The following is a 25299-nucleotide window of genomic DNA, read 5'->3' on the forward strand; positions in this document are numbered from 1 at the left end:
GCCAGGCAGTGAAGGCTCTGCTCTTCCTTCTCCTCCCATGGAGACAGACACTGACATCTCACCAGGTGCCTCCTTCCAGTTGGCAGTAGCTCTCCTAACTGACCTTTCCAAATGCGTAGGAGTCTCTTCCTGTCTTGAAGGACCAGTAGGGGCGAGGGAGGTAGATCATGGTGCAGGATTTCCTTTGGATCTGAACAGTCTTAGGGAAACTGGAGGTTCTGGAAGACTAGATTCTGGAGGGCTGATGGTTTATTAACAGATTAATAGATGAGAGTTTACTGGGCACTTTCATAAAGCTTACTTTTAAGAGGTTTGAGTTGCTTCTTAAGAATTATGATTTAGGAAGCAGTAAACAACATCTACCTCGAAGAGAACTCCCTCTTTTTCTCTCTATTTAATTCTTGCTTTTTTGGGTCAAAGTTAATTCTATACTTCAGCTAAAAGATGTTTCTACATAGAGACAGATCAAACTGATAATCCTCAGTAGTTTCTTTCAGACATTTCAAAATAAATGTAGACTCCAGACAGGACACCCACCTTAGGAGATAATTATTTTTGTTCAGCAGCAAAACAATAAGCTTCAAATAACTAATTGATTCAATGAATATTTATGAATGTTGGAGGAAGTTTAAACAAGCTCAAAATATCCTATTAACTACTTTTCTGAAAGCCATGTAATTTTGTGGAGATTTTTGTTGTTGTTATTATCCATTTTTATTAAGGTTAAAACTGACCCCGCCTGGCATCCTGAAATGGTGGCTTGCATGGAAACGATCAAAAAGCATTCAATCTAAGTTCTTACAAGTAGTTGGTTCATCGATAACTATTTTTGGATTGGAAATGAATTTCCATAATTTAATCTTTTGGCAAGCTGGTATATGATTACATTATTCAAATAGCACACTACATTTTAAACTGATGAATAAATCTGCATTTTAGGTCGTGAATGAAAAGTAATAAAATTGGACGAAGTAGGGTCTCGAAATTTCAGAGCTCTATACTTTCACTCAAAGCTGTCATAGCTCTGTCTTTTATGGCATTTCATTGAATAGTTGGAGAAAGTCCTTCAGCAATCACGTCACCAATTTTAATCAAGCAAAGGGACAACTATTGAGAATTTCCAGTGACTGGAATTCACTGGTAATGAATCACAAAACCTTAAAGGTAGGAGTTCAAGATGAACATATGCAGATGTTCAAGGCAGAATATGTCCTTTTTGTTGTTGTTGTTGTAAATGTCTTTTTTGGCCATTGACTTAATGAGTTTTCTGCACTGTGATTTTTGACCTATTCTGCTTAAAGCTAACCTGCTGCTGCTTTTTTAAGGATGTACCTTTGGGACATAGTCCTGTTGGAAGTCTTCATGGTTGGCTGTGTTCTGAAATTCCTTGTCTACCAGTAGGGCCTGATATCTTGGTCCTTTCGAAGTACTGAATTGCAATTTTATTACTAAGTTGTAGCAGTAGTATTTTGTGAATTGGGGCCAATATTTCCTCCAGTAGAGGATATTGCCTGATCAACAGATGTGTTGCCAATATTTACAAAGTTCAGGAAATTAAAAATTACAAAGTAGGTTCGAGAAGTTATTTCTAGTATGTAGTTATCTAGAATTTAGCTTTTATGTATAATAGTTTTGAGTTAAAAAAATTTCTGCATCTCTGCAATACTTTTATTACCAGTTTAAGGAAAGTCTAGAGTTCTGAATACCTTTAACAAACTTCCTGAGAAAAAAGAAAATCGAGTCTAAAAGCTGATTTCCATATCTACTTTCATATTTTATTGCTCTTAACTCTGCCCTTTTGACATATAGTTGAAAAGGAAATGTTTGAGAGGTTTCAAATGAAGAAAAATCAACAATTACTTCTATGACCTACATTTAAATCATTAGCCCATGGCTATATTGAAAAATACTGAATAATTCTGAAAAAATGATGAAATACTTTATTTCCCCAAATACAAAGTCAAGTCAGTCAAAATAAGCTGTTTATACACAGACTATAACTAATATAGCTAGCACTCATTGCTAAAAGATAAAATAAGCATTATTTTATGATTTCAATGTATATTCAAATTGGACTTTAGCCACAGGACAACAAAATAAATGATAGAATCTTATATTTTGTATTTAATAAGCAGACACTTTTCTGCTAGATTTCTTAAAGTCAATTTCCCTCTGTCCCACATACACCCTGTGTGGCTGGGTCCAAGCCTCCTGCTTTCCTCTATCTTATCTTGTTTTGTGACTTCCTCTCAGATCCCTGACCCAGACTCATGATCACTCCTGTGAGCTGCTTCACTGGCTGTGATTCACGCTTGACATCATGTCAGTTACTTGACAAATGTTTGCTGAGTGCCATCTCTGTGTCTTCGAGCTCTGGTCTGATGGTGGAGGCATGGCAGACACTCCTCACTTCTACCCCTGGATTCTTGTGATAATTCAGATTCTTTGCTGTTGTTCTGCGATAAGATCCCAAAACACAATAAAAGTCAAGTCTTCTACATGATGGCACACATTTCTTTTTAGAAGTATAGAACCCTGTCCCAGTCTAACCTGATTTAAATCTTTCTTTTAAAATAAAAGCATGTGTTATAATAATCTGCATAAGGTGAAAAGTGAAAGATTTACAATCTCATTAAGAATAGTTTACTGACTGGGAATAATTTCCATATATATTAAAAGAAGTCAGAGTGAAATCTTACACTCAATTGCTTTCAAGACATAGACCTAATTCCTTTTCTTTTTTTTCAAAACCTTTTTAACCTAAGAATTTCAATGTTTTATAATAAATATTTATTAGAGATTCTAAAACTATTGCTAACAGTTTCTGAATACAACTCTTCTCTAACTCATTCTTAAATAGTTACTGACATGCAAAGAAATGAGCCAAGGCTAGGCAATGATTCAACCTTACACAAATATCATGCATCTATTTTCCAAAGTCTTAAATACAGTTATAAAGAATAATGAGATTGCTTCCCTTGAAGCACTTACTGTGGTAAGAAATCAGAAGTATCAACCATAAAATCTTACATTTTCTTTTTCTTCAGACTCTAAATTACTTCTCAACCATTTTATCACTTATTAAACTTTTCACTTTGGAGAACTAGTCCCTTGCCAGAGAGGACACTGCATGAAGTTGAGAAGATGAGAAGCAAGGCTTACTAACATCGAGGAGGTAGCCCTACCATATATAAAAATAATTTTAAATAACCAGTGGTCAAAATTGTGTGATATCCATTAAAATTAGAAGACTACAATAATGGAACAGAGTCCAGACACTTGAAATGTAACTAAGCCTATAAATTTAATAAATTAAAACATAGTGAAAAATAAAATAATGGGCAAATACATAAGTAATGACTATAAGCATAGCTTAATAATGGACAAAATATCTGTTATCATAAACAACCATAACTTCCAAATTGACTAAAGGAATTATTTTTTAAAAAAATACTTAAACTAAAATTGTGAATGAAAATATGGTTATTAAAGGAATAAATCATTAGTTGGAATGGAAGACTTTGTTCAGCAGAAAGCTAAAAGTAAAAAACAAAGGGAAACTGTTCCTGATGAACATGACAAACCAGTAGAGTTACATCAAAAGCACTGTCCTGCCTTCCTATACAAATGGTTAAACCTTGTGAATAGTGAGTCACATCCTTTGACAAGCCTCATTCCTCTTTTAAGACCTAACTCAAGGTCACCTTCTCTATGAAGCCTTTTTCTTCTGCTTCAAGTAAAGACAACAGGATTTGCTACTTGTTCCTGGAGACTTATTCATATTGGTGTGACATTTCTGATTGTACTTTCTTGCCACTTACCCTTTATATGTCTATGTCTTTTAGAAATTCATCAACTAATCATTTTCTAGTCCCAAGGCCTAGCAGAGTGTGTGTTTCACATAATGGGTGCTAGATAATGTTTGTTAAGAGAAAAGAAAATTCACATGAGAACAACCTTGAAATTCTTTAAGAAGTATGATTCTTCAACTAGAACACTTTTCTAAGCATGAAGACAGAAAGATGGAAAAGAAAAACCTGTAAGAATACATAGTCTTAATTTCTGCTTCTAGGACATAATAGAAGAAAAAAACAAATAGATACAAAGTAAAATTCTACTTATTCAGTATATTAGGAGTAAGGCTATTTTCTGGAACTAACAAGCCCATAGCTGAGTCATGATATTATTTTCTTCCTTGTGTACCTAATGTCCACAGTGAATGTTTCTGATTGATAGATTGGGGGGAGCCTTTTTTCAGGGCTGATTCTTGAAATTTAGACTTCTTCCATTTTCTGGCTCTATCATCTTTCCCATATGGACGCCAACATTTTGCACTAAACCCATTGAAAGAGGCAAACATGAATGGGGAAACACATTCACTTCTTAACCATCATGGTCTGGCATATTTTGCTTTGCCTTGTACTATTGAGAATTAATCCCATGGCAAACCTAGATGCAAGAGAAGCTGGGAAGTGGAGTTGCTGATTGCAAACAAATCCTAGTAACTGTGCTATAAAAGGAGTTGCAGAAGTCTGATGGAGAGTTAAACATCTTTATCTCTGATTTCCTAAACCTAAGTTCTTCCTAAGTGAGTATCTAGGACATATTAATACACACATACACACACACACACACTCATGGATCTCTGAGAATTTATGATATTGGGGCTATAAGGAAGCCCACAAAATTAGAGCTATGACTATTTCCAAAATTATAAAGTTGAATGTTTTACTTGTCTCCCAATTCAATTATATTCTACTTTATAGCAATGTTTCTCAGACTTTTTGAAATAACTACTGCACATGCTGTGACTCAGGCACTAGGCTAGACAATAGAAAAACACAAAACAAGGCAGGTTCTTTATGACTTCATGGGGATTGAAGTCATGAAGTCTCAGCCTACTGGAGAGTAAGACTCAAAAATAGGTAATTATAATATCAAGGATAAACACGAGGACAAAATCTGCACAGATTTTAGTGCTTCAAAGTGTTGATGATCTTTCTTGTTCTTAGTATTTCCCAGCATTCTCTTTAGATGAGTGGATCATTTTTCCTTGACATTTCTTCTAGTTAATGTGGGCTAGCCTAAGTGCCTTTTAAAGAATCCCCTCTCTTCCTTTATATTAACAAGTTTGAGGCTGGGGTAGGAAGGACAACAGTTAAGTTCTTCAACTCTCATGGGTTCTTTGTGTTTGGTGTTCCCTTCTGTCATTATGGTCACATGCATGGAGACAATAGACTCTCCCACTCCAAGACTGACTTCAGATGTTTATTAAATAAGGAAGAGTGTTGACCATAGGCAGCATCAAATCTCATTTAGAGCCATTTAAGTCTTAAGACTTCTTTTTTAAGGACTTGGTACTAATACTTGATGTTATCTAAAATACATATTTACTGAACATTTACAAAGTACATGACTTAACCCTGGATATGATTTGATTATTTATAGTTTTATTTATAGAGTTTTACCTTATTAGTCTAAGGTAAAGAATTTTATAATTGTATTGATGAATTTAAAAGGTTTGAATGTATATGTGTATATATTTGAAAATAAGAATGAGCTTAAGAGAGAGGAATAAATATTTTTGAGTGCCCTAGTATAGATAACAATGAACCCACATGTGCCATGTTCTTTGTGATGGTTTCTCACTGCAGTCTTTGGAAGCTCATATGCTTTTACAGAACTAATAAATATTTTGACTAAATAATAGCACACTTTTGTTTACCAGCTGTGACCTCCAGAAAACGGCAGAGGCAGATGGCAAGACGTGAAAATGAAAGTTAATTAGACAAATCTTAGAATGTAAATTCCTTAATTTTTTTCTACTGTACTCAGATTATCTACAGGTCTCAGAAAACTAGGATTACCAAAAAAATACAAGACATCCAGCTATATCTGAATTTTAAATGAAAGACAAATAATTTCTTCCAAATCAAGCACAGAATACTTATAACAGGAATGTATTTATTATTTTCTGCAATTCATATTTAACTAGATAGTTTGCTTATTTGCTATAGCTGACAACCTTACTAAGTTGTATTAAAAATCCTTCAAGTACTATCATAGTCTGTGTTTACTGTTGCCTACAAATTGCATTTAGAAAATATTTGGTCAGAAACAATGGTATAAATAATGTAGATGGTTTTGTCATTGCTGTAGGATCAATAAGACCCATACCTACCCAGGGTATGTTTTAATTACTAAGAGGAATTTACAGGACTTGAGGTGTCTGCCAGAATAATTAAGAGTGTTAAGTTGTGGCTTCAATGCTTCTTTCTGCTGCCTTATAACTACTGGTCTGAGTCTCCTGAATGACAACTTAGCTGTCAAGCAGAAGGAACCAATCAAACAGCTTTCTGATCTAGAAAAAGGAATCAAGGAAATAAGCATCAACAGTAATTATTGAAATAAAACAATTGTACATTTACAGAGTATCTCAGTTTTGAAATTCTTTCAGGATCTGTTAGCACGTCTGATTCATGAAACAGCTTGGTAAAACACTTTCCTATTTCATCAAGATAAACATAGATTCTTGATTTCAGAAAAATCGTGTGAATTCCCTTTGCAGCTGCAGCGGTAGCATGCAACAAATATTGCTTTCCATCCTGGCTGTCAAACATGTACTTTATGGATGACTTAATTATTATGCACGATGGTACCAAACCCCATCAGTGTGTAGTGGCTGCTAATGAGAAATCATAAATCAAAGTCCTTAATGTTGAGCTCAAGCTACCACATGTAGTTCTCTTGAAATAGCAGAAGGGTGGCTACGTGTGCATGCATATATGTTCAGCAACCCTCTTCTTAAGCTGCTCCTGATTCCCAGTTAGAACATTCAGCATGGAACCCATTCCTCCCCTTCAGTAATGTCTTTGTTTTCCTTACATCCTAAATAATGCAGTGCTCTTTGGAAAGAGGCTGACAGGAGTGGGCTACCTGAAAACCTCACAAAATAATGCTGCTCTGTGCATTTAGTCCCTGATCCACTAGTTTACAGAAAGGACAGCAACTTGCCTAAAATGGAAGGTGCTGGGTTTTTGTTGTTGTTGTTGTTATTTTTTCCTAGCTTTATCAAGGAACACAAAGACCCTTCTGGTTATGCTCATCATAAATCCTTCAGAAACTGGAGATTAGTCTGAGGATACAAAACTGTCATTTTAAAGTACAAATGTTCCCATTTACCTTATCACACCAATCATCAACTTACATATCCTGTGAATTGTTTTAATTTGATTAATCCTAGAAAGTATCAAAGCGATTAGCAAAAAATAAGTTGTTTAGATAAAGATAAAACTCTGCAGAATTAATGTAGATTAAGGTTTGTCAGGAGCCCTTGTTTTCTCCTTCATTCATTTTTATCAATTAAATATTAATCAAGGGTCTACTATGTATAAGGTTCTTTGAGACATTTGGGTAATGTAGGAATGAACCTAATTCCTACTCATCCATCAATAACCTTAAAGCAAGCTCAGCAAGCTGGCCCATGCCTGTAATCCTAGTAGCTTGGGAAGCTGAGGCAAGAGGATCTGGAGTTCAAAGCCAGCCTCAGCAAAAGCGAGGTGCTAAGCAACTCAGTGAGACCCTGTCTCTAAATAAAATACAAAATAGGGATGGGGATGTGGCTCAGTGGTTGAGTGTCCCTGAGTTCAATCCCTGGTATCCATCACCCCCTAAAAGTAAAAAATGATCACATAAGGCAGAAAGAGAGAGATAACATGATTATGAAATGTATAAAGGACAGCATAAGGGAATCCTAAAGAGGCAACAGATCCCAACCTCAAACAGGAAGGGAAGGTATTTAAGCAATGCCTGCCTTGTGGCTGGCCTCACCAGGCCTTATCCCCATTCCCAAGGAAGGGGAATGCATTCGAAGTGAACTGCAGAGATGGGGAAGATGCTGAGGTCAGCAGAAAGGAAAGGGGACTGCATCCTAATGGAACAAATAAGGTAACAGGGAGCACATTACCTGTGAGTAACAACTCATGGTTTAGTGTGGCCAGAGCAGGTCATTACACACTATCTACTTCCTAAACAGTAGGTCTGGGAGGATGAGGGTTTTGAAAATCAGAAGATGATGTGAAAACCCAAGCAATAAGGAAGGGAGAGTGAAGGAAGGCAGGGCTGAAAGACAGGATAAAAAGAGACTTGTTTCCGTAACACTGGCCTAATGGCCTGGGCACTGCATGTCTTACTTTCTGTTTGAGATTCTGAAGTCCAAGAGAGCAGGATATGATTCATTTTGGTATCCTTTTCTGTGACCTCATGCAAAAACCTCTCCATTAAAAAAGTAAAAATAAGACTCCTGGTTAAATGGAATTGTGTAAGATATGTAAAGCATATTGTGGGCTTCATAGATAGCTGACAGGGCCTGGAAACATCTGTAGAGGTAGCAGTGATGATACATCTTTGAATCAAAAACTTATTTCTCATCATTGCATCTCTTACCCATTCCAGGGAAAACTTCTTGATTCATCCCCTGGGTTCTAGCCTGTGTTTCTCATGATGGGAGAAAATCTGGAACAAGTCCCTGTCTCAGAAAGCAGCTGACTCCACCGCTGGTCCTCTGTTTGCTGATGACCCACAGGATCTGTTGTTACCTGAATCCTGCTGGTCTAAATATTTTGGTTTGAATTTCTTATCTATGCCCAAACTCTGTGCTACGTGCCTATCTGAATCACAGGATCTGAAGAACACTGATAAACAATCAGCCTTAAGGTCCTGTCCAAATTTTGATGCACTGATTATAAAGGTGGGGAAATAAGAAATCACTCTGCAAACTGTGACTTCAGAAAAGGCTAGGAAACGTGTAAGATATATTTGTATTTTCCCATAAAGTTATTATTAATACCCAAAAAGAGTCCCAATTCCAATAATATGTGACTAAAATATTGCCTTGGGAAAACTTTCCGTTTTTCAATGTGACTTTACATTATAATCACTTGAGATTTTTAAATATCCAATGCTAGGTTCGTAATGGCAAACACCATGATTAAGCCAGCACTGAGAACAAATATGCCTCCAGAAAAGGTCTCCAGGTGACTTGAACATGCAACCTGGATTGAAGACTCTGGTCTGTTATAGATCTAAGGGCTAGCTAAAAGCCCTTCAGTGCTAAGGTACATTTTCTCTCTATTCCTCATGGCCATCTTGTATGTTAGGAACTCTTTTCCTATTTTTAATCTAGTCAAGTAAGACTGAGAAAGGCTAAGTACTGTCCAATCCCAAAGGTTACATGGTATCTGAGCCTGTTAGATTTCTCTCTCTTGGAGGCAAGGGACCTCAGGAATAGCTTTCAAAATCTCCAGGGTTCTCCTTACCAGCCCTGGGATTCTCAGCCTGCTTGCTCTTTATCTCTTTTCCTTCTCAAAATGGAGTTTTTAACTAATCACCCTGTTCTCACATGGACTTTCTTCTTTCTGCCTTTTCTCCCTCCCTCCCCAGATTCCTATCTGTTAAGTTTTAAATTAAGAGAATTTAACAAAATGAAAAGAACTTTTCCTCATGGCTTAAGGAAATTTTTCCTATGATAAGCTATCCTATTCAGCTACATAAATTAAGTCATATTTGGTACTTTTCAGTACACATTATAAGGTCACAGAATTTAAACCTCTGTGCTCCATCAATTCAGGAAGGACTCATCTCCAGAATACAAAACATGCAGGAAAAGATTTACATAAATTACCATATTAATGCACATATTTAAAATTCATAGTTTATAAAAAATGGAATGATAAGGAAATAATTTCAATTGTAGCAAAGCCTCTGTTTTCAAGTTGCTTAAATATTTGATATGCAATTAGGAAGTGCTGGGTTTGGGGCAGGGGAGATAGCTAGTTTCTACAATACTTAACTCCTTGAATGCCATGTAGAAAATTTATAAAAATGTCATGTTTAGTATCAAGCTTTGTGGAATTCAAAGGGTGTGAGGTTGAAAGAAGGGTTTTGATTAGCAATGGGGTTATGGATTGAATAGGGGTCAAAATATTTGTTGTTCTACTATTTGCTAATAAGAAGAGGCCATTTTGACATTTTTGGCATGGGCATTTTGATGAGGGCTGTATTAAAATGACCCTGTCATACTGGCCTTATCACTGTTTCGCTTCAATGCCAAGGAAACCACTGATATGAATAGAAACATCTGGGACACCAATAAGGGCAAGAGTGGGAAGGAAGGTCAAGGGGAATGTGAGATGCAAACAGGAGTACTAGTGGGCCAGAGAGATGGGCTATGGACACTGCAGAGGGTATGCACTTCTGCCAGCCTCACAGGCTCCTTGGTGGGGTACTTTTAGGGGAGTTTCCTCCAATGTGGCCTTTCATAAGGGTGCTAGAAAGTCATAGTTTCCAGTTTTTTATTGATTGCTAAATAAACTCTATTAACTTGCCATTTTCATAATTTATAATTGCCATGGCAGATGTGTTTATTACTTATAACTAAAATGGACATGTGCCGAGAAAAATTTGGTTGACCTTTGTTCCCTGTTACTCTACACCCTAGGAATTTCCCAATCAATTGGAGCATCTTCATTTTTCATGGTGGGCTCCTTCCAGAATAACTGATATTGTATGCTAATGAGATGATTCATGATGAAAGCTGGCCATGTCAGAAAGAACAAAAATATAATTAAACAGTTGGAATTTTGAGTCATGTGGTCTTAGGTACACGGCCAAAGAGGGGAAGTGGTTTGGAAATTGAGTTCAAACATGTGGAGAATGATTCAACAAATTTTGCATATGTCATAGTACCCCAATAAAACTTTTGGACCCCAAACTCTGGTGAACTTCCCTGGTGGTCAATACTCGCATAGTGTCACATATCAATGTGACAGGAGGGTAACATGTCCCTCAAAAGCTTTGAGTTTAGAACCCTCCCTATGCATCTCACTCTTTGGTTGGTTCTGATTTCTATTTGTTATAATAAAGCTGTAATTATAAGTGTGGCACTTTCTTGAGTTCTGTGATCATTGAACCCCAAAACAGTCATGCGGAATTCCAAGTTTGTAGTCAGCTGGCTTGAAGTGAAGGCTGATCAAAGGTGGGCTCCGAACTTGTGGCCTATATCTGAAGTGAGGAGAGCTTTGCCCTCAACCTTGAGTATGGCTAACTTTGAGTAGCCATACATTGGGATGACTACTCAAAAAATTTTAATGGCTAAGGATATTTAATTAAACAAAAAGTTTGAAATCACCTAGGAAACCATTCAGGTCTTATAACATCTCTTCCCTTTTCTACCATCCATTAGTTGTTGTTTTCACTATGTTACAAGAGGGAATACCATTTTAAAAATTCATTTGATATTTACAAGTACAAATTGGTTTATAGGAAATAACAGAGTTTATGTGAGAACTGTTTACATGTCATTCTGAGAGCAGAGAACATGAGATTGAGGTCACAGAGACTGTGACATTAGTTGGTCTGCTTACAAGTTCTCTTACTAAAACCATGATTCTTGTTTTGAAAATTGATGATGCAGAAAGGAAATGTGAGAATACTCAACATGGATTCTTTCTAAAATTAATGGAATCAGACTTCACAGACCATGACCTATATTCTGGGTTGATCATGACTAATGTGCTGTTATTCTAATTTTCTCTTTTTAATAGTTTTCTTTAATTTTTTTGTTATTGTTAAGGAGAGGGATTATAGGAGAGTTGGTTTACAACTGATAATTAAGATAATTATTGTAATTAACCAAACTGCAAAAATGAATGATCAAGTCTACTCCACTGATAAATGAGCAAGTTGAATTCCAGAATCCTTTACCTGGAGTAAAGAGCCCTACATTTAGCAGGGTCCTAGATTTGGAATAGGTGGATATTAAATTGGGGTTGTGTCAATTTAGAGTCAGAAGACTTGGTCCTTCTACACTCTTTTCACTTGGTCCTTCTACACTCTTTTCACTCAGGCAGTGACTGAGTGCATACTTATTTAGTAATTGGGCAAAAGCAAAATAAATACCAGTGTTGTGTAGCAGGTGGTATTAAACATATTCTTGAGATCAGAAAGCAGACTGTATAGAAAGTATGTTCATGATGGATCAGAAGGTACTGGGAAGATCCAAGTAGGTCACAAGTATCACCATTAATTTTTAAAGCCTAGAACTGTTTTCCAAATGAAATCATCAATAATCTCACAGCTTTGCTTTTAAATGACAGTTATTAACAATACCATCCAGGAACCAAGCTGAATATCGGGAGTTAGAAAATGTATGCTATCACAACTCCTTTCCTGAGAAGTTCTGTGACAGGTATAATAACTGTCCTTCAAGATAAATCTGCCCCTCAAAGTAGGTAACTAATTTCAAAGAAGAGAGGAAATATTGTGATAGAGACCAAAGGAACTCAGAGTCTAAGTAAAGCAAAACAAATAGCAACTGTGTTTACATACCTTTGACTCAAATATCTAAGTCTTTTATTTAATCTTTAAATTTCTGTATAGCCTGACTAGGGTAAGACTGCAACTACCAAAGTTTAGCTTCTAGTATTTAAAGTCAATATTTAAGAAATATTATCACTTCCAAAATCATACAGTATAATTGTCTCCTCTAGGCCCCGGCCTCTTTCTGCATACATAATCAGCACATTTATTGCTTATGCAAGCCTCAGACTTTAAGCCATTTGCTAATTCTTAGGTCACATACATACATATGCACACAAACATAATTCTTTGTGACCATAATATAAACCCAGATTTCCTTCTTTGCTCTGGGCAGACATTGGGTGAATCAAATGCTTAATTAAAACATTTTTAATTTTTTTTTTTAGATTTCTGCATTCTTTATGAAGTTAATTCCTATTTCAGGGGCCAGCCTGGAAAATTTGTTGGGAGAAGTCAGATCCAAGGAAGCAAATGGAGTGAGTAGAAAACAACATCAACAACGACAGCAAAAAACAGAACCCAGAAGCAGAAAGTTGGCCAATTGGATAGAAATAGTAAGAGAAGCTTTGAACAAAGGCCATAAGGGATGAGCAGATACTTCCCATTATGTTAGATGACATTTCTGGCTCTTTCTAAGTGCTGCACTTTACTTTGTATTAACACATTCCACCCATGCACTCCCCTCAAGACAAATAAAGCCAAACTATTTTAGGGATAAAATGTGCTATAGTCACTAATCAGCCACATTGCGCAATCTGGAAAATAAGACATATTTTGGTTTCTCTTTACCAATCCTACTTATATATCCTGTCCACCTTTCTGGGAAAGGGTGGAGTCTCATTATAGTCAAAGTTTTGGTAAATTTGGCAGTGCTGTCAGGTGCAATGGTATAAGTCTGTAATTCCAGCTACCCGAAAAGCTGAGGCAGAAGGATCTCAAGTTCAAGGTCAGCCTGGGAAGTTTAGTGAGACCCTCTCAAAATAAAAAACACAAGGTGCCAGGTATGTCTTTTCCAACATTTCACATTCAGTCTGTGGATGTCTTTTCCTATGAGATGAGCCTCTTGGAGGCAGCATATTGTTGGGTCTTTTTTTTTTTTTTTAAATCCAATCTGCCAGTCTGTTTTTTGATTGCTGAGTTTAGGTCATTAAAATTCAGGGTTATTACTGAGACATGATTTGTATTCTCAGCCATTTTTGTTTATTTTTGGCATTTAACTTGACTTGGTTTCTCCTTTGATTAGTTTTTCCTTTAGTGTAATACCTCTCTCTGCTGATTTTCATGATTGTTTTTAATTTCCTAACAGGAAATCCATATGCAGCAAAATGAAATTAAGCCCCTATTTTTCACCATGTAAAAAACTCAATTCAAAGTGGATCATAAAAAACTCAACTCAAAGGCTAGGGTTGTGACTCAGTGGTATAGAACACTTGCCTAGTATGCATGAGACACTGGGTTCAATTCTTAGCACCACATACAAATAAATAAAATAAAGGTTCATAAATAACTAAAAAATATATTTAAAAAAATAGTGGATCAAGGACCTAAGAACTAAACCAAAGACCCTGTGCCTATTAGAAGAAAAAGTAGGCCCAAATCTCCATGTCGGATAAGGCCCCAACTTCCTTAACATGACTCCTATAGCACAAGAATTAAAATCAAGAATCAATAAATAGGATGGATTCAAACTAAAAAGCTTCTTTGCAGCAAAAGTAACAATCAGTGAGGTGAATGAGGTGAATAGGGAGCCTAAAGAATGGGAGAAAATTTTTAACCACACGCACATCAGATAGAGCACTAATCTCTTGGATAAAGAACTCAAAAATCTTAACACCAGAAAAACAAATAACCCAATCAATAAATTGGCCAAGGAACTGAACAGATACTTCTCAGAAGACGATATGCAATCAATGAACAAATACATGAAAAAGTTTTCAACATCTCTAGCCATTAAGGAAATGCAAATCAAAATTACTCTAAGATTTCATGTCACTCCAGTCAGAATGGCAGCTATTAAGATTACAAACAACAATAAGTTTTGGTGAGGATGTGGGGAAAAAGGTGCACTCATACAATGCTGGTGGGACTGCAAATTGGTGCAACCAATCTGGAAAGCAATATGGAGATTCCTTGGAAAACTGGGAATGAAACCATTTGACCCAGCTATCCCACTCCTTGGCATATACCCAAAGGACACAAAATCAGCATACTACAGGGATGCAGCCACATCAATGTTTATAGCAGCACAATTCACAATAGTTAAATTGTGAAACCAATCTAGATGCCCTTCAGTAGATGAATGGATAAAGAAACTGTGGTATATATACACAATGGAATATTACTCAGCATTGAAAGAGAATAAAATCATGGCATTTGCAGGTAAATGGATGCAGCTAGAGAATATAGGGCTAAGTGAAGTAAGACAATCCCCCCAAAACAAATGCCAAATGTTTTATCTAATATAAGGATGCTGATTCATAATGGGGATGGGGATGGGGTGGGGAGCATGAGAGGAATAGACAAACTTTAGATAGGGCAAAGGGGAGTGGTATGGGGGTAGGAAACATGGTGGAATAATATAAACATCATTACCCCAAGTGCATATATAAAGACACAATGGTGTGACTGTACTTTGTGTACAATCAGAGACATGAAAAATTGTGCTCTATGTGTGTAATATGAATTGAATTGCATTGTGCTGTCACATATAACAAATTAGAAGAAATAAATAACTAAGCAAATAAATAAATAAAGGACCTGGGATGTAGATTAATGTTAGACTACCCTGAGTTAAATCTCCAGTATCTTCTCACCCACACACAAAATAGGCAGTGTTGCCTTATATGATTTGAATTGAGATCACTGACATGCTTTCTTCATAATGCTCTGACATTATTTCAGCCATTAGTCATCAATTTTTTGTTGAAAACATATAAGTGATATGTACCTAGACATGTACTAAACTATGAGGACCCAAAGTGAATAAGACCCAGTTTTATGTACTTCTCTTTCTGTGACTCATACATTCATTCATTTGACAAATATTTATTGAACATCTTGTACATGCCAGGAACTATTATAGACCCAGCAGATATCATACTGAATAAAAGGGACAAAAATCCCTGTCCAATGTAGCTTTCATTCTTGTTGAGAAGACAGCCAGTAAACATGATAAGAAGTAAATTATAAACATGTCAGAAGATGATTAATGCTAAAGAAAAAGCATAAAGCAGAAGAAGTGGATAGGGAGTACAGTATGAAATTGGGTCTTCAATATGCAGAAGGCCTCCCTGAGAAGTTGACATTACAGAGAAGACCTAAAGAAGGTGAAGAGGTCACATGGCAACCAGACAAGGGACTTCCAGGCAATGAAGAAACGATGTAATGATCTGAGATAAAGGCATGTCTTCTATGTTCTAGAAATATCAAAAAAGCAGGTATGACTAGAGGAGAGTGCAGAGAGGGAGGTAAAGGTGTTAAAAGCAGTGGATAAATCACATGGGTTCCTATAAGGTATTGTAAGGGCTTTGCCTTTAGTATAAGAGAGATGAGATGCTGTGAACTTTTAGATGGTAGGGGTGATACAATCTGATTTATAGTTCAAAAAGCTTAGTCTGACTGCAATCCTGTCCATATTTGGGGAACAGGAGCAGTGGTGGAAGCCGGGAGTCCAATTAGGCTATATCAGTAATCCAGAAAAGAGATGATGGACACATGAGCAGGTGACAGCAAGTTATTGTGGGTTGAATTGTTTCTCACACCTCACTGCAAAACCAGTAGCAGCAACAACAACATGATGTAGCTCTAACCCCTGGGACCTAGAAATGTGACTTTATTTGGAGATAGGATCTTTGTGGATGATGAAGTTGAGATGGAAGTCATTAGGGTGGCCCCAGTCCAACATGACCTTGTCTTTACAAAAAGCAAAAATTTGGACAGGGGAGGGAGAGACAACATGTAGACAAAGGAAGAATACCACCTGCAGGCCTAAGACTGCCTGAGACCACCAGAAGCTACAAGGCAGGTATGGGACAAATTCTTCTTCTCACAGCCCTGGGAAAGAGTCAGTTTTGTGGACACTGATACAGGATTTCTAGCTTTTAGAACTGCTACACAATACATTTTTATTATTTAAGCTGCCCACTTTGTGGTACTGTGTTACAACAGCTCTAGCAAACTCATACACAGTGGGAATGGTGGTAAGCAGTAGGATTCTGAAAACACAGTTGGACCTCATTACTTGTGGAGCCTATATTTGTAAGTTCAGCTGTTTGCTAAAATGCATTTATAACCTCAAAGCCAATACTCGTGGTACTTTCTGAGATAGCTACAGATGTGCTCAATGTAGTGAAATACCTGAGTCACTGTACATGTTCCTGGCTGAGACTGAACAAGGCCACCTGTCTTCCGGTTTCAGATTTCATACCACAAACAGGTACCCTTTTTACAGTCTGTTTAGTGCTATACTTTTCACATTTTCTGTGCTTTTTTGTTTGTTGGCACTATGTAAAATAGGCCCTAAGCACAGTGATAGTGCTAGTTGGTCTTCTGCATACAAGGTGGCTGTGATGTGTCTCATGAATGAAATAAGTGTATAGGATAAGCTTCCTCTAGGTATGTGTCATAGCACTTTTGTCATGAGTTCAATGTTAACAAATCAGTATTGTGTTAAATAAAGTGTCTTTTAGCAGAAACACATACAAAACATGGTTATGTAATTATCAGCAAAATGTGGGACCAGAGGCTTGTATTACATTAAGGAACTTGGCTTGGTATTCACTAACTCAGTGTCTATAGTGACTTAATAGGTCATAACTGCCATGAATAAAGACACTAGGCTATATTTTTTTTTATATTAGATCTAAGATATGACAGTATTTGGGGGAAGCCTGGATGTGGGGTTCAAGAAAATGAGGAGTGAAGATAATCTCTAAAGTTTTGGGTGCTATTATTTATTAATATGGAAAAGACAACAGAGGAAACAGGGTGTTTTGTTTTTGAAGGAACTGTGAAATAGGGTCTATCTAGCTTCTAAATAAAACACGGGTTTAAGTTGAGTCACCTGCATAGGAAAAATATCTGATGGCTGGGTCAGACCCACAATAAGAAACGTAGTCATCAACATCCAGGGAGAGACAAGAAACCCCTTGAGATCCCGGGTGGGTGGTGGTGAGATTCTGGGTTCTGACATCCTACGTAATCACACCACTTCCCTCTGAGCTGTGACAAAACTGATTTAAAAGTTGGTAGGAGCCTTGGAGGAGATGACGAACCCTGACAAGCTTAGCAACTGCTCCTCATATCTTAGTTACCATCAGGTCAAAATTCTTTCCTGTTTAAAGTGAGATTAAGGGTTCTATACATTTTTGGAGGAAAAAGGAAAGAGAAACTGCTGAGGAAGAAAATGTTTGAAGGTGAAATTTCATTCTGGTTCCAGCACATCTGCAACGGTATCCTGAATGTCATAGAAATGAATTATTTAAAATTAGTGGGAAGATAGTGTTAGACTTTTATCCTCAGTCTGATGGATATCAATCTGCTCACCAGATTTTCTCCCTAAAAAAAAAACCCTTATATTTATAGTTCTTCACTGTGTCATAAAAAGCAGACTGTAAATAAATAAGGAGGAGGGGCGGCAGATAAGCCAATAACATTCTCCAACAAGAAACACAGCAGCCTGTGGTCCTGCTGTGTTTAGAACAAAAGGATGTTCAACTCATGGATGGGGAAGATTTTTAAATAAAATTAAAATGCACTGCAATGTGTGTAGACATTTTGAGTCACATTACTACACTTTTAGAAAAAACCCAGACAACTTATCCAAATTCCATAAATTAGATCATGTTCCAACTGACACCCTGTAAACTCTCTGGCCACAGGTCCTCTAGGGGCAAAAAGAAATCTTCTGAGTGGGGGGATTCTCAATGGTGATCTCATTTTTGTTTTTTATAACTATATAACCTATTCAGGACTGGTTTCTCTAATAAATCATTCATTAATTTATTTCTTTAATAAATCCTACCAGAAGATTCCAAGCAGAGAATGCTTGGCTTGGTTTTCACAAAAGATGTATCCTCTGTTTCTCCCAAGACCAGGTAGCAATCAGATTGCTACTCTTGCCTCTAAAACTCCCTGCAGTCTTCTCCCCTGGAGAAAATGGAGATCTGGCAGATCAGCATATGGGCAAATCTGGAGAACACCAAAGCCTGGGTGCAGTTTCCAGTATGAATGGCCACCCAGGTACCTTTTGCTTCCCCGGCACTGTACTTCCCAATAAAGCATCAGTACATAAGCTTTTTCCTCCTGTTCCTAGGGAACATGGCTAAAATGAGGATTCATTCCTGATTCTGGGGAGTTACTTTTTACTCTTGTTCCATTAACCACGTTTTTAAACCCATCTTTTGTGTTTAGTTTCTCTCATTCTTTTTGAAACTCCTTAGATTCTGGATAAATTTATGGATAAGTTCACATTGAGCTTAATTTTGTATTAATTTTACACAACTAGGGACTCTGACCAAATTAAAGACAAATAAATCACTTTGGAAACTTCAAAGCATAGTCAAATATATCTTCAAAAATAAAGAAGCTCCATTTTTTTTCCCCCAAACAATCTGTCAGCTGCTGGTATTCTCTCAAAATCTCTCTAATTGTCTTCTCCTAAACAAAACAGTGCTTGTGTGTAATAAAATTTTAAGAAATGTAACACTATCTAATTCTCCCTGTAGTTAGATAGTTTAAAGATTTTGTTGAAGTAACAAACATGTTTTCTTTTCACTTGTGTATCATTGAAGTGAATTTTTATTTATTTATTTTTTTTAGGAAGAGTACCTAAAAAAGCAGATGCAAATCAGCTGTATTTAATTTTTTTTCTTTTTGCTATACATATTTTTCTGTATTTTTTTTCAACCCTAAAAATCAGCACTTAGAGACCAGTAATTTAAAGAATGTGCCGCTTTGTTTTTATTTGTCTGCGAATACCTTAGTCCCTGTTATAGAGAACACCCCTGAATATCAGCAACCCACACACTCCTGCCCCAACCTCTCAATAATACCATCAGATAAAGCAAGTTCAAGTTGCCGCATTGGATGTTTCCCCCACTGTATTTTATTAAACTATATAAGTCTGTTCTTATTCCTTAAACATGTCCCAAGGTTCTTGATGAATTGTGTTTTTTTTTTTATAATTTGTCTTTAATTTACAATAATTTTTTAAATATCCATTTTTTGTGCTAGTTATTATGTTTATTAGGGAATACAACAAGTAAGAATGTCTTTCCCTACAAGTAGTTTATAGTTTAATAGGGGCTTAACTTGAGTATATACTCAGGAAAAGCAAAAGATGAATATAATTAGTGTCATAGCAGCAATACAAACAAACTTAAATCTTCTGTTGAGAGGAAGAATAGAACTCTGAATTCCTAACTATGTCAGTCTGAAATAATTTCCATATTTTCTTTTGTGAAATTAGGTAAGAATGAAATTCTCTATAGTTCCTTGGATATTCTTTGAAAATATAGTGTGTGTATATATATATATAGTTTAGTGGCCACTATTAATATACTATTAATGGGTAATATTAATATATTAATATATTATTATATTATTATATCAGCTTTGCAAGATAAAAAGGGTTTTGGAGTTGGACGGTAGTGATGGCTGTATAGTATGAATGTATTTTATATATATACATATATATATTCATTAATATTGTATATACATACTCTAGAACATTCTTCATTCTTAAAAGGGAAAGAAAGTCTGACATATGCTACAAAATTGGTGAAACCTTAAGGACCATGAAAGAACTGAAATAAGCCAGTCACAAGAAGAAAAATACTGTATGATTCTACTTTTATGAGTCAAAATCATAGAGACAGAAAACAGAATCAGGGCTGCCAGGAGCGAGGGGAGAAGGGGATTCGAAGTTACTGTTTAGTGGCTACTATTAATATACTATTAATTGGTACTATTAATATGATATATATATATATATATATATATATATATACACACACACACACACACACATATCAGCTTTGCAAGATAAAAAGGGTTTTTGGAGTTGGACGGTAGTGATGGCTATATAGTATGAATGTATTCAATACCACTCAATTAGACACACCAAAATGGTTAAGACAGTAAACTTTATGTTATGTGTATTTTACCAAAATAAAAAATGAAAAAAAAGAGCACATATATTGATATATTGCACTGTACTGTATTCAATACGGGGAGAAAAGATTAATGAACTTAAAATCCGATACACAAGACAAAATGTAATCAAGAAACAATGGCATCTACTAGGTTCTTTATTGGTCTGCAGAAGGTGCTAGCTTAGCATGCACACAGAGATAAGGATGTGGACATTGTGAACAAAGATGGCTGTAGGAAAAGAGGTGGCCATGCACTTTAAAACTCCATAGAAGTGCTATGGAGTTAAGCGGTCCTTAAGGTTTTACCAATTTGAGCTGAGTTTACTAGGTGAAGAGAAATTTGAAATGGTAACAAGAAGATATTCTAGGAAGAGGAAGGAAGAAACAAGGTTTCTTCTTCAATACATGTGCTCTCTTTTTTTTTTTTTTTCATTTTTTATTTTGGTAAATAAAATAAGAAGGAAAAGTCTATCTGGCTGAAACCGAGATCCAATGGCAGGGAGTGGTAGGAAATGATGCCAATGAAATAGCTATGTGGAAGTACATTATCCATCAGGACAGTTTGCATCTCATTCTAAACCAATGGTCTTGGTCAGAAATGAGTTTCAGAGTCACTTGTGCAGCTTTGAAAACATGCCCATATTCGCCATGGAAAATGTGGCTTAGTAGGTTCGCGTGGAGTCTGGGTATAGTGATTCACATATGCTCCCATAAGCACTGACAGGACATTACTAAATTTATTCTTAAAATGAAAGGAAAGAAGGAGACAAGATTGAAAGTTCCTAAATGTGCCAGGCACAGTGGTATATGACTTTCCAAGCTACTCTGGAGGCTGAGGCAGGGGATTGCAAGTTTCATGCCAGCCTGGGCAACTTCACAAGTCCCTGTCTCAAAATAAAAAATGAGACCAGTAGAGTAGAGGATGGAAAGCAAAGGCAGTGGGGAATGAAATTGATCAAATTATGTCTTGTGAATGTACAAATATATCACAATGAATCCTACTATTTTTTTTTTCATTTTCTTTTTTCAGCCTTCTTTTTATTTATTCTTTTCATATATTTTATTTTTTTTTATTGGTTGTTCAAAACATTACAAAGCTCTTGACATATCATATTTCATACATTAGATTCATGTGGGTTATGAACTCCCATTTTTACCCCAAATACAGATTGCAGAATCACATCGATTACACATCCACATTTTTACATAATGCCTTATAAGTAACTGTTGTATTCTGCTACCTTTCCTATCCTCTACTATCCCCCCTCCCCTCCCCTCCCATCTTCTCTCTCTACCCCATCTACTGTAATTCATTTCTCTCCTTGTTTATTTTCCCATTCCCCTCACAACCTCTTATATGTAATTTTGTATAACAATGAGGGTCTCCGTCCATTTCCATGCAATTTCCCTTTTCTCTCCCTTTCCCTCCCACCTCATGTCTCTGTTTAATATTAATCTTTTCTTCCTGCTATACTATTATGTATAATTAAAATTTACCCAAAGTATTTTTAAAAAAGAAAAGTTCCTATGTGACAGTCTGGATTAGGACAGTGGCACTAGGAAGAAAGGAGAGGAATAGATTCGAGAGGCACTGAAAAAGCAAAAGTGATAGGATCTTGTGGTTAGTGAAAGGTGATGGGTGAAAGGGAGAAATCAGACTTGACTCAAATTTCTAAGTCAGATAATGGGATGATGGTAGATCCAATAACTGAGATAGTAAATGTTGGCATAGCTTCCAAACATGATGCCTAACAGATTGGCTCTCAAAGAGTAGGTACTCAATAAATGTTTGTTGAACAATTTTTTTTAAAAAAACTAATAAACTAATGATCAGACAACTGTGGATAAAAAAATGAGTAGGTAAATGCAGGCTTATATGATGGGCTTTGTTGACTTTGGAAAAATCTTTTCATCTGGGGATAAGTGGAGTACGAGTTTGCAGAAAAATATATGCAAAGCCAAGGGTGGTATAAAAGAAAAAAGTATAAAAACTGGAAAGTATGGGCTGGGTTCCAGAAACAATGAATGTTTCCCCTTGTCTCTGAAATAGTGAGAAAGAAAGTTATACATATATAGTGGCATCATGATGTGGTATATCTGAAATGGGGCAGGGAAATTTTTAATTACTTTAGGAGGCAAGTTGAGTTGTGACTTTTGGATAGGGGTTTTCCATGATCTTTAGGATTGTCTTATTTTGGAATAATCTTACACCAGTAGTGGGATAGAATGGATTGGGATAGAAAAAAATCTAAAGCAAGAAAGGTCAGTTAGAAGGTTCTAATGAGATGAGAAGCAAAAGAAAGTACGACATTGAGCAAGGATAGTCAAAAAAGAAATGGAAAGGCAGGAGTAGGTTCAAAAATGAAATAAGAAAAAAGTCAGCATGAATGAACTGACCCTAGACTAAGATGACTGAAAATTAGAGCTGGATTCATGGTAAACCCTGAGTATGAAATATTTGGTTGTAATGAACATAAATAATGATGTCAGGAAAGTGAACAGTTTCAGGTGAAGATAATGATTTTGAGCACTGGCAGGATGTCCAGGTGGAGAAATATTTTGGGTAATTGGAAATGCATCACAGCAGTTTTCACATGGACTGAGGCCAGCAATTTAAATTTGGGAACCACCAAACATGTGATGAATGAAGGATGTTGTAAAAATGGATAAGTCGGTCAAGGACATAGAGAACACACCCATGAAGAAACTTATGGGGACTCATTTATTCTCAGCTGAAAAGAAGAAGAGGAGCAATCTGGAAGAATAAAGAGGAATGGTCACAGAGAGACAAGAATAATCTAGAAAATGTATCTTTCAAAAGACAGGGAATAGAGCTTCAAAAGGAAAAGGGGAATAAAATAGGGTTAAGTAGAGAATGTGAGGTGTAAGAAGACTGAGATGGGGAAGATTGGACTGCTGGCATGTGAGGAAGTAAGAGCAAGGATGCACATTAAAGTTGGATTGTGGGGTTGCAGAGGGCAAGGCAGGAGGAGGCTGAGCACTTCCATGTTTCCTCTGATGCTAGAGTCAAGCTTATTAGTGGCATGGCTCCTGATGTTATTGCCCTTTGGTTTTAATGAGATCAATGTCTCCTTCCATATATGGTCAAATAACATTCATTGAAATAATAGGGCAAGAAAAACTATGGGTGCAAACAAAATCTGGAACCTTGAAGTCTGAAACTTCATTCATGAAGATCTCCTGCCTGAGAGCATGGGGTCTCAACAACTTCCAGCAGTGAGACTCTCCAGGTTAAAACTGCCATTTGGCATGACATATATGTGTCCCAGTTTTGCACAGCAATTACTTAGATACCATAACACCATTCAGTGAACAATCCTTTCTGGCACTAATTTGAATATTACTTTAATCAGAAACTAAATTCCCATGTAGATTTGTGTATATCTTTAAAATTTCTATTTCATTCCATTTTGTACCAAATGTGCTGGTTTGGAATTGGAATTGTCTTGAATTTCTGCATTAATTTGAGGAGAACTAACATCTTTACAATATTCAGTCTACAATAAAGAACTTTAAGTGTTCTTACATGTCTGCCAGGGCAATATAATTATTTTTCATATAGTTTCTAATCTTGTTTTTTTTTCAATTTATAACTGCATTTCTTTTTTTATTTTTTATTGTCAGTGGTATTATTCCATACATTTTAATTGTGAAAGTGTATGTATAAATAAGAAAGATGTGCCTTCCCAGATGAAAAATTTGCATTTAAAATAAATAACCTAAAGCAAATTGAAGTTTTTAATAACATCTGACCCTACTGAGCTGATAAGTATGTACAAAAAATCATTTTAGATAATATCATCAGAGAAAACAAAAACAACTACAAAGCAGGAACACTGTTTGTTTTGCTTGTCCATTGCCCATCTAATTCCCCTCACATAAGATGAACTGTGACTATTTAGAGTCAAAATGTAGAGTCAGTTTCCTCAGTCCTGGTCATAACCAGTGAGAGCTCCATTTTCCCATCTAGTAGCACACAAAGCCTGAGTTAGACTCTGGCTCTTTCCAGAGAAAAACAGCCCTTTTCATCTATGATGCAGGAATTCATGATCATTCATTCTCCTTGGCTACTCTATCCCCTCCTGAGGGGCTGCTGGGACAGGGTAAAGGAATCTGTAGCTGTTTCAGAAACCCCCACGGTAAATCACATTCACTGAGGACAGAGTATTATCAGGCTATACACAGCCATGAATCAGAGAAGGTTTAGATTTTGCCTTTCCCTTTACCTCGGTCCTTTGAAACTTTTCAGTATGAATAACCTAATTAAAAATCTTCTTGACAACAAGTTGGCAAACTTTTTCTGTAAATGGCCAGATAGAAAGTGCTGTAGGCTTCACATGCCATATGATTTCTATCATAGCTACTTCACTCTGCTGTTGCATCATAGACAATAAACAAATGAGCCTGGCTGTGTTTCAATAAAACTTTATTTACAGAGCAAGTGGTGGGCCAGATTTGGCCTGAGGGCCACTGTTTATAGATCTCTATTTTTGAACTGCAAATTTCCAAGCCATTACTTATTTTATAAAACAAAAGCACTGCTCCACAGAAATAACTATGACAGGATGTGAAGCCCTGAAATGAACAAAAAGGAAGAAAAATCACTAAAATGACTTCTTAGCAATCTCTTGATAATGGTTCTGAGCACAACCATCATTTCTCTGTCTTATAAAGCACAGTGGGATTGCAGTGTATAATAAACACACATATTGCATTGCAGTGTGGTCATTGCTTTGGGGAGGAAAAG

The 25299-nt window shown here is 36.3% G+C and overlaps 1 protein-coding gene across 1 annotated transcript in view; it reads right to left on the reverse strand.

The window, feature by feature from the left end:
* Rab3c (RAB3C, member RAS oncogene family) overlaps nucleotides 1-25299 on the reverse strand; it is a 230630-nt gene that overhangs the window by 90313 nt on the left and 115018 nt on the right. The window lies entirely within an intron of this gene.

This window comes from Callospermophilus lateralis, chromosome 5 (assembly GCF_048772815.1).
Source record: "Callospermophilus lateralis isolate mCalLat2 chromosome 5, mCalLat2.hap1, whole genome shotgun sequence".
Taxonomy (NCBI): Eukaryota; Metazoa; Chordata; class Mammalia; order Rodentia; family Sciuridae; genus Callospermophilus; species Callospermophilus lateralis.